Here is a 10,298-nt window from a genome sequence, read left to right on the forward strand (position 1 = left end):
TCAGAACGCGGTCACGCAGGGGCGTTCCCAAAGCGATCTCGACGCAGCTCGAGTTCCTGAAGGGGAACAGCTGTGTGTGATTATTTGATGGATTATTTCATTATGTGCTGGAGACCATTCAGAGACGTACAAAGGAGACTCGTCAACACCCTCCTATGCCAATTTGCTATTGCAAATTCAGGTGTGCAGCCCACTTTCTATGTTTGAATTTCCTTAAAAACATTTCCTACTATAAAACATTTTAGCCTTTGCCCCTTTCCTAAATGAATTTCACACTTACATATAATAAACAGAGTAAAGGTTATGCATATTTGGTGTGCTATCCAGGGAGAGATAATTCCTCCCGAACCCGGGGTACTCCACCTGTCCGGGGAGAGGGGTCCGAGCTCGGCATTTAGCCCGGACCCAGAGCGCTCCCCCCAAAAGATGCAATTAGCGCGGGACAACAGCCAGAGTGGGGCGTTGATAACCCCCAAAACTTGCAGAACTTAAGGTTGGTGGGGTGCTGGACGCCGCTTGGAGTAGAATCATTGCAGTGGTATCAGAAAAGGTGTGCTATCCAGGGAGAGATAATTCCTCCCGAACCCGGGGTACTCCACCTGTCCGGGGAGAGGGGTCCGAGCTCGGCATTTAGCCCGGACCCAGAGCGCTCCCCCCGAGTGCTCCCCACCATACTGGGGTGAGGAGTCGGGGTGGTGGAGGGATGCTGAAAAACTGCAGAGAAAATGAAGGTAAGGCAGTTTTAGCTATTTATAGAGGTTCTCTCTCGAGCTGATAGGATAGGCGATATAATTGCTGACGATGAATTGGCTGGGTTAATTATCTGAACGTGCTCCTCCCAACTTTGTTAATAAAACATCATATCATGTTTCCTGACAATGCTGTGACCATTTTTAATCAGCTCTCACACCCTTTGGGAAATGGAAACTTTGAGTCACTAAGGAAGCACATGTACTGGGTCTCAAACAAGCTTAGACATCACCTTGAGCTTCATGTCACTGTCCAACATGAGACGCCTCAACAAGTTGACAAGCTGAAATGAGGCCCGCTTTGAAGATGTATCCATCATCCATAAGAATTTATGACCTGGACATATTTCTTTTTTTTGTGATTTATATCATGTGAATTTTTTTGTTTTGCACATTTCTCTGAGGCAATACCACCATGTTTCAGTTGTAATTGTAGATAGATATAGATAGATAATCTGGAAATAAATCAGCATAAATATTATCAACATTGATAATAATGAAAAATGTTACCTGAGCACCATCAGCACATTGATAATACATTAATGCAGTTATACATTACTATGAAACTTTATGCTTTAGTAATTCCAGTATTTTCAATATTATAATTTTTCTAAAAATTTAAAATACAAAAAACTTATGAATTTGTTATATATACATGAATACATTAATACAGTACATTAAAAAAAGAAACTGGGTATAACACCAATTTATGCCATGTGTACACATATTGTGTGATAAATTGTGTGATAAAAAAGGTTTATATCTCATACATTGACATAATGAAGTGAAGTGACGTGTGGCCAAGTATGGTGACCCACACTCAGAATTTGTGCTCTGCATTTAACCCATCCAAGTGCACACACACAGCAGTGAACACACACACACACACCGAGAACACACACCCAAAGCAGTGGGCAGCCAATGCTGCAACACCGGGTGGGCAGTTGGGGGTTCAGTGCCTTGCTCAAGGGTCTCACCTCAGTCATGATATTGAAGGTGGAGAGAGCTGGTTATTCACTCCCCCCACCTACAATCCCTGCCGGACCTAAGACTCGAACCCGCAACCTTCGGGTTACAAGTCCGACTATCTATCCATTAGGCTACGACTGCCCCCATGCAGACATTCATTTCCTTAATGAAAAAAAAAAAAAAAAAAAAAAAAAATCAAGAAATACAAGTGTGATTCACATTTTCATAAGATCTTCCAAAGCGCTTTGGTGACTGAAATAAATGTTCTGGTGTAGTACAGATGTTCTGTGATGCTCTTCTCCAACTAATGAAAGAGAGTTATGGCAACTGATCAACAAACAAATTACAAACAAAGCCCTGCTGACAACTAAATGTGATATAAAATGAACTTTTTATGAAAGACTCCACTGGCCAAAAAGATGTTATTGTTTGTATAATGCGTTTCGCAATAAAATTGTGTTTGTTTTCTGCCCCCCTCAGATTAATGGAGCTGATGACATCCCCAATATGATTCATGAAGACTTGTTGCTGTTTTAACCTGACTAACCTCTTCTCATATTTTTTTTTCTACATGAGATTCACATTAATCATCACTCAAGAATCAGGCTGTCTGGAACATCAACAGTGTTGATTTGAGCTGTCATCCACAGGATACATCAATGTCTAGAGAAAGACAGTTTAGAAACACAGGCATTGTTTCATTTTACTCCCTGACTAGACATATTACAGTTACAAGGGATGTCACACTTGGCAATCCCTTAACCGGCTGTCCTCAGGAGTGAAGAAGTCAAGACGGACACAACACCAGAAGGCCAGTGAAGCACTAAATAGCGATGAAACCGTGAGGAGATGTGTTTATTCTTAGAACTAGTCTGAAAAGACAAGCCAACTGGAGTGGTTTCTTGTGGTGCACAGCAGATGGTGAAGAACAAGCAGGTCTGTTAGTATTCCAATTCATATTGTACATCAGCTCAAGAACATCAAACTAACGACTCTCTAAAGCCACTTGTCACAGGATGGAAAATCACACGGTGCTGGTCCATGATGACCATGGAAATTGGAAAATGGAGAATACCAAAAGCCAAATATGTAAAACACTAATTTATTTGGTCACTTCCATTGTATTAGCCAGTAATATTGTGTTATGAAAGTAGCACAGTGGAATAAAGGTGTCATCATAACAGCACGCTTTTAAAACAAAGTCAATCATGTTCCATTTCCTTCTGAAGAAACATTTCCATTAGTAAGTTCATGTATTGATAAAAAAAAAGAATGCTATGTAAATCAGTAGAAACAAATCAGTTTGACATCAAAACATCACAGTCAGTGTGGGAAAAAATATTTAAATATAAATATTAACAATATGTTGAGCAAATGTAATTTAACAAATATTATTGTTCTGTGATATTAGACAAATTTTTAGTCTAATTTTAAGTATTTTAATATTTCAGTCTAATTCTAGGTTTACTTAGCTATCTAAATGGAGATATACTCACACCATAACATTTAGCTTTTTTTAAATAATAATATAAAAAAATGGCATCCTATATTTCAGAAAGGTATCCTATATCTTAGAACATACAAAAAGGCAGTACTTTCTGGTCATATGTTTTTGTACAATCCATAATCCCAATTTCAGCATATCGTACAAATTACACATTCTCATGAGACTGGGCAAAAACAAACAAAAAACTTTTTTTAATTTGTTTTGTTTATGAATAAGTTTTTTTAATTTCACATTTCCCCAAAGGGAGGTTTGTCAGATTTAATTCACTTTTGGGGACAATACTTTCCCTAAACTACAGCTAAGCATGTAACCATTTATAACCCATCCATCACTCCCGTTTAGATTATGATCGTTTATGAGAACGCAACTATGCCAGAAACAAGGATCCAACTTGAGTCCTATCCAGATTAATCAGTCCGATCCAAGTGATACTGTAACCACAATGGCTTCATTTAAAAGAGCTGCGTAAAACACGCTCCAAACCTCTGAGCTCCTAAACACTCTGATAGCCAATGAACTTTAATCACACTGAAAAAGTCCAGGAAGTCCTTTTTTTATATCCTTTTGAAATAGCCATTATGTCCTTAGGGGACAAGATGCATATATTGAGTCATTAATCTTGACACTGTAGAGTAACAGTCATGAAGAACGCACTCTTTGAACTCTTTTGTATTTAGAGGATAAATCAAGAAGGCATTATGCATGTGCACTTAAACATTTTAATTGGTTCTTCTTCAGGTATTCAGGGTTTTCAAGCATCACAAACTCTCTACTAAACTATCCATTTCTTCTCAAGTAATTAAGTCCTGCTATATCTTAAGGGTGTTATGCAACACTGTGGGCAAGGTAAACACTTGTTTGATGACCCTGGTCTGAGTAAGTTTGACCCAACTGTCAGATGGTGACTCACTGTGGACTGAGGTGGGGCTGAGAATTATCTCTCTCTGCGAGTTTGGGTGAGCGGGTCCTTATGGTGCCACCATAAATTTCCCATTAACTCCCCTTACAGTGGCAACAAAATCAGTGTTGTAAAAAGTGGCTGTAAGTCAAAATAATAAAAAAAAAGGAAGGATTGATTCTATCAGGTCCATTTATGCCAACTGAAATAGCCATTCAGGTCAAAGCAACAGTGGTTTCCACACCATATCTGAAACACTTTCTTATTGTTTTGGAGGTTGACAGCAAAATATGGTCCAAACATAACAGAACAAATGCTTACATCACCCCAGCTGTGTTGTTTTTATCTTCATATTTTGGTGGCTGTGAAGTATTTCTGGAGAAGTTCATAACTCATTTATTTGAAATGCATATAGACAAGTGTGCAACTTGTGAATACTGCCTCAACCAAACATGGGACTTGAATAACAGTTGATTGTGATGTCAGCATGTTGCTGAGACGCATATTACAAGAAATATGGGCACAATTATAAATGAGATAAATCTGAGCTTCTTGCACCTTATGGGATTGCCTTATCAAAGAAGTATACACGCATTGTTGCCTGTTGGCAAGGTTGTTAATCTTGGTAAAATTGGCAAAAATGTGACTTAATAAAAGGCATAATTTACCATAATAACCATAATTTAGGACAGTCTTTGTCAGCAGTTGGCAGGGGAATACATTTTTCCTTAACAGGAAAAAACGGTTCCACAGTAGGGGACATTAAAAGCTGACTCTTGCAAGATGAGCATGGCGCTCCAAAACAGACAAAGCATGCAAACACAAGATGTAACTGAAACAATAAAATGTTGACTAATATAAAGAAGATCATGAAGCTTGAGTTCTGCGGTCATTAAAAAAAAAAAAACCTGACAAACCAAATTTTAAGACATTTCAAAAATTTTCATTCATATTATTTTGCTGTTAATATAATTTTGCAAAATAGAAGCATTTGAACCAAACTGTATGAATGTAATTCACAAATAATTGCAATTGAGTCATTTATACAGCACATCAATGAAATGTTGGCTTGCAGGCAAGATAATAACAAATAAAGGTACTATTTTATATGCATGAACACTGGTGCATGTTGTTGTGAAAACAACATTTGTTCTCCAATTCACTTAAATTATGCTATACCCAGATGTTTGGCAAACCCTTTAGAAGTAATAATCTAGTCAGATTTCCAGGACTTGCATATTCATGTCCATTTATTGAAACTGACTATTTTGGCAGCATTCGCTTGTTAGCTTATAGCCCTGTCTCCTGCTGTTTCATTTGTGAAGGAAACGTTCATGCCTTGTGCCATACAAAAATCATCAGTCCTAATTGTGATTTTTGGCCCTTTGTTTAAGGTAATTATGAGCAGCACTCGTACCCAGAAGTTTCAGTGAATTACACTTAAATACACATGGTTTGCTGCCAAATGGTTGCCAAAATATGGACTGTGCCAGGGGTGAATTACGGATCCATATGTTTTTCCATCACCGTTTGTGTTGTGATTGTTTGGAGACACTGTCATTTCCTGTGAACTGAGTGCAATTTGGATTCAGTTTCATCCAAACGAGTACTACATAATGGACAGCATGGATATATTTTAAAACAGGGATTACTATTGTATCTCATTCATTATCCTCACTAACAAATGCACAATAACAGTGAAGCCAAAGCATTCTCTGGTTAATAGGCAATAAATAAGTCTGTACATGTTTATAGATGTTCTTTTATTTGTTATGTTTGATTCTAAAACCTTATGAAGGATGCAAGCATCGTAAACACAGCTGCCTGTGACTAGTCCTTTTTTCTTTTTGCCTCACATAAAAGATTTATTTGCTGGGTGTGACGTTCTTGACAGTCTATCATATGTGTCCTACATCTTTTGAAAAAGCACCCTGAAGATACTGTACATGCATGTCATCTGATCTTTTTTCTTTGTGACATGACAAGGTCATGCATACTTGTGTGTTCACAGGTGCATGGATGTACGGCTTTGAAACATGTCAAGCATGCTTATACAACGAATCTTTTAACATGCCAGGCTTTGTTGGAATTTATACTGCCTTTCAGAACATGAGCAGTGGCAATAATCACAAACCTAGACATTATATTTTAGGCCCTTGTTTCTTTATGGCTCCATTTTTGAAGGTTTGTAATTTTAGGAGTTTTGGGATCCTGAGTTCAGAAGAACTGCGCTGATGTGATTTGAAGTAAAAGGCAATCTTTTTCTTTCCAAATGTCATGAAAAGGAATGAGATCATTTTGGCACTCTATTACAATTGTTGTGAGTCATTTTAAAAGGAAAGTTTGCTCAAAAATGAGAAATAATGTCATCATTTACTCACCCTAATGTCATTTTAAACCTGTATGACTTTGACTTCTGTGGAACACAAAAGAAGATATTTTGAAGATTGATTTTGTCCTTACAATGAAAGTCAATGGGTTTCAAAACTATTTTGGACCCTATTGACTTGAATTATATGGACAAAAAAGCACTTATATATCTCTCACATATCATGTTTCCTCAGATTTTCCCAAGAGACAGTTATAACAGATGACAAATGAATTCATGTCTCCTGCTTGTTATCCACCACAGACATATTCAGCACACCAACATTTAGAACTGGTTTGCACTTCATATATTTCAAAAATGAAAAATGCAAATCATTCATTTACTTAGTGCATTAAATAACTGCAGCCTCTTACAGACACAAACATTGTTTAGTTAATAAAACAAAACTTTTATTTACACAGAGCTCAGTGTGAACGTCAAGCCAAAATGTTATAGCTGTGCAGTTTGAATATGAAATGTCATAGAAATGAAGTTCAAATCAGTTCATTTATTCTCTCAGTATGGTGCACAGCTGGGGTATTTCAGATATGACCTGTAAAATAATGAGCTAAGAGCCGTGAAGCTGAACTTCATGTCCGCTCTGTTGGAATATTTACTTCACATCTAAAATGCCTCTTAGAGCTTAATAGAAAATTCCAAATAAAACACAAATCCACAAGAGACACGCGATAGAATTACTGATTAACATGAAGTTCTCAGTCATAGAAGTCATAAGGTTAAAATCACAACAAAATTACAATTCAATTTGTATCCAAATGGTACATAAAACTAATATAGCAGTAATCCATTTGTCTCGTGCTCGTTATTCCAAGTCTCCAGAAGCCATACGATAGCATTGTGAAATTTCAGTTGTTAATAACTAAAAATAAAACAAAAAGTTTGAATGTGGTGTGCAAGCAAGAACATGTGTTTGTTTACACACGTGAGGTGTTTGTGAACTTGTTAAACACCATATAAGGAGAAAGAAGGCGGAGCATAAGAAATTGCACACAAACCTCATTGGCTCTCACGAGTATCGTCAAAGCGGTAGAGTTTAATGTGTGAGAATTTGTCATTTTGTCTAGGTGGCGCAACTCACACAACTACCATTAAAATATTGGATTAGCACTAGTGAAAATATTTCCATAACCATCTTCCAGAGAGGTAGATGCACAAGATTGAAATTACAGGATTTTATCATAATTTTCAAAAATGTACTCCTTTAAAATGTATAAATGTGTTTTATGATGTAAAATAAAATGCATTATATGAGCTGATTTAACTGTTTCTGCGATAAACACCTACATGGAGAACCTGCGCCACTATGTGTTGCACAGGGATAGTCATGTAGTGTTGTGTGTTACAAGTCCCTCTTCACAACTCTTTTCTTGTTAAATTTGATCTCTAAGAACTTGCACAGAGCTTCCAGTGAATGACTGTAAGCCAGTGTCCATCAAGAGTGTTCCTTGGCTGTCAAATCAATGGGAACAGTTCTTGACATGAAAGTCACAAGAGAGCACGTTTTCCTCTGAATTTGGGCCTTTTGGCCTCCAGTGTTGAGCACAAACAGCAAGGTACAGCAAGCCACACTCCATCAGTCATTTTTACAGCTTTGTGTAAGACTATACAGAGCCCATAGTCTTACACATTTGTGTTATTGACCTTACAGCCATTGATTCGCTCCACACTCTACTACTACTACACAATAAATTTCCTGCTGTGCCCTTCTAGAGAGAAATACATCATGGTTACATGTTTTGGTATGAGAAAACAGTAGGGGGGTTTTAATATACTTTTATGGCAATTTGTATCTGTTTTACATTTTGGCAAATTGGTTGCCAAATTTAGGGTATGTTTACACGATGTACTAAACACTGCGTTTTTGAAAAGTTTCGCATACAGAAGAAAATGTTCACATGGATCACATGGATCCTCGAAAACAACTAAAAACACTGTACAGTAGTTGGCAATGCTACTTTAGTAAAGAAACATTACAAGCCTGTACATATACCTATAGACTGAGCTCATAATAAGCTTGCGTATGAAGTCACTGTTTTCACAAATCACAAATTTCACAAATTCAAAAAAGCATTTTTGTAGTTTACATGGAGACAAAAACGGTATCATTTCAGTTTTCAAAAGTTTGCGTTTTCAGGTCCCCAAAATGCCATGTAAATAAATGGCTCAAAGGCATAAAAAGTTTACCATTTTTAGTTGAAAATGGTGTCTTGTAAATGCCCTTTTATATGAATTTGTACAATCTCATATACGTTTTTATACAATCTGCTTAAAGGAACACTCCACTATTTTTTAAAATAGGCTAATTTTCCAACTCCCCTAGAGTTAAACAGTTGAGTTTTACCGTTTTCGAATCCATTCAGCCGATCTCCGGGTCTGGCGTAGCACTTTTAGCTGTAGCTTAGCATAGATCATTGAATCTGATTAGACCATTAGCATCTCTCTCAAAAATGACGATTAAAAAAATAGCAACTTTTCATTTTCCGTCGGTCTTAGTACACGATGTAGATTAAAAAAATCGCAACTTTTCATTTTCCGTCGGTCTTAGTACACGATGTAACTACAGAAGAGTCAAGTTTTAAATAGGAAAAATACAGAAACTCTTTGGTCATTTTTGAGCGAGATGCTAACGGTCTAATCAAATTCAATGATCTATGCTAAGCTACAGCTAAAAGTGCTACCGCCAGACCCGGAGATCGGCTGAATGGATTCAAAAACGGTAAAACTCAACTGTTTAACTCTTAGGGGAGTTGGAAAATGAGCCTATTTTCAAAAATACTGGAGTGTTCCTTTAAGGCCTTTAAATTATTCATTTAAGAGAGATATTTTGATAAGGTATATGCATCAAAATACATTAAAAATATAGGGGTGTTTCTTTAGCTATATAAGCACTTTCGGTCTTTTGTTGACTTTAAAAAAAAAAAAACATTAAATTTCTGTCATAATTTGTGTAAAAATTTATAGAAATCATTTTAATCAAAAACATGTATACATACAGTATATATTTCTATAGTGGATTTACATGTTTTAAGAAAAAAGGTGAAACATGTTTATAACCCAGGACATAAAATGCCCACAGAAACCATATTCACCCAAATTCACCTATACACTTTGTGCTAACAAGGTGACGGCTGTAATGTGCATTTTTTCCAAGAAAGAAAAAAATTCAAGACCATAATAACGTTCAGTGACAGCAAGAAGCAGAAGTACAGTTATTTACTTGTGTTTAAAAGGTCTGATGCCCTATTATGAAACAGACCAGTATGTTTCAGTATGTTTTATGACTCGTTTGCTCTCGTAAAAACTCCTAATCCCAGCAATCATCCCCACGTGCAGGGATGTTTTGGCAGAGTCTTTGTGCACCGCTTGAGAGCCTTTCCTCCTTTCTTGATACACACAGACACACAGCCTGTTCTTCCAGTGGATCTGTTACAACTGATAGAAGTCCAAATCTCACACCAGAATATTCATTGTGATAGTTCCGTTGATGTTTTTATATGCTGTTTTTTGTGCTTATTGTGTCCCAATCACAGAATAAGACAATAAAAAATGTAAAATTTAAACATAAAACCGGTAGTGTGATTTGGGGGCGGGATTACTTGTTGCTCCAACCAATGGAAGGCGGGGGACTGTTCTGGCAAACTTTTTTGAAAACATTATTTTTGCAATCCATTGAGGCTTATGTTGGATGGATGAATGGATGAATGGATGGATTTATGAAAGATGGACGGATGGACAGATAGATAAACAGACAGACAGACAGACAGACAGACGATAGATAGATAGATA

This window comes from Sinocyclocheilus rhinocerous, unplaced genomic scaffold (genome assembly GCF_001515625.1).
Source record: "Sinocyclocheilus rhinocerous isolate Xijiao unplaced genomic scaffold, SAMN03320098_v1.1 scaffold1655, whole genome shotgun sequence".
NCBI lineage: Eukaryota > Metazoa > Chordata > Actinopteri > Cypriniformes > Cyprinidae > Sinocyclocheilus > Sinocyclocheilus rhinocerous.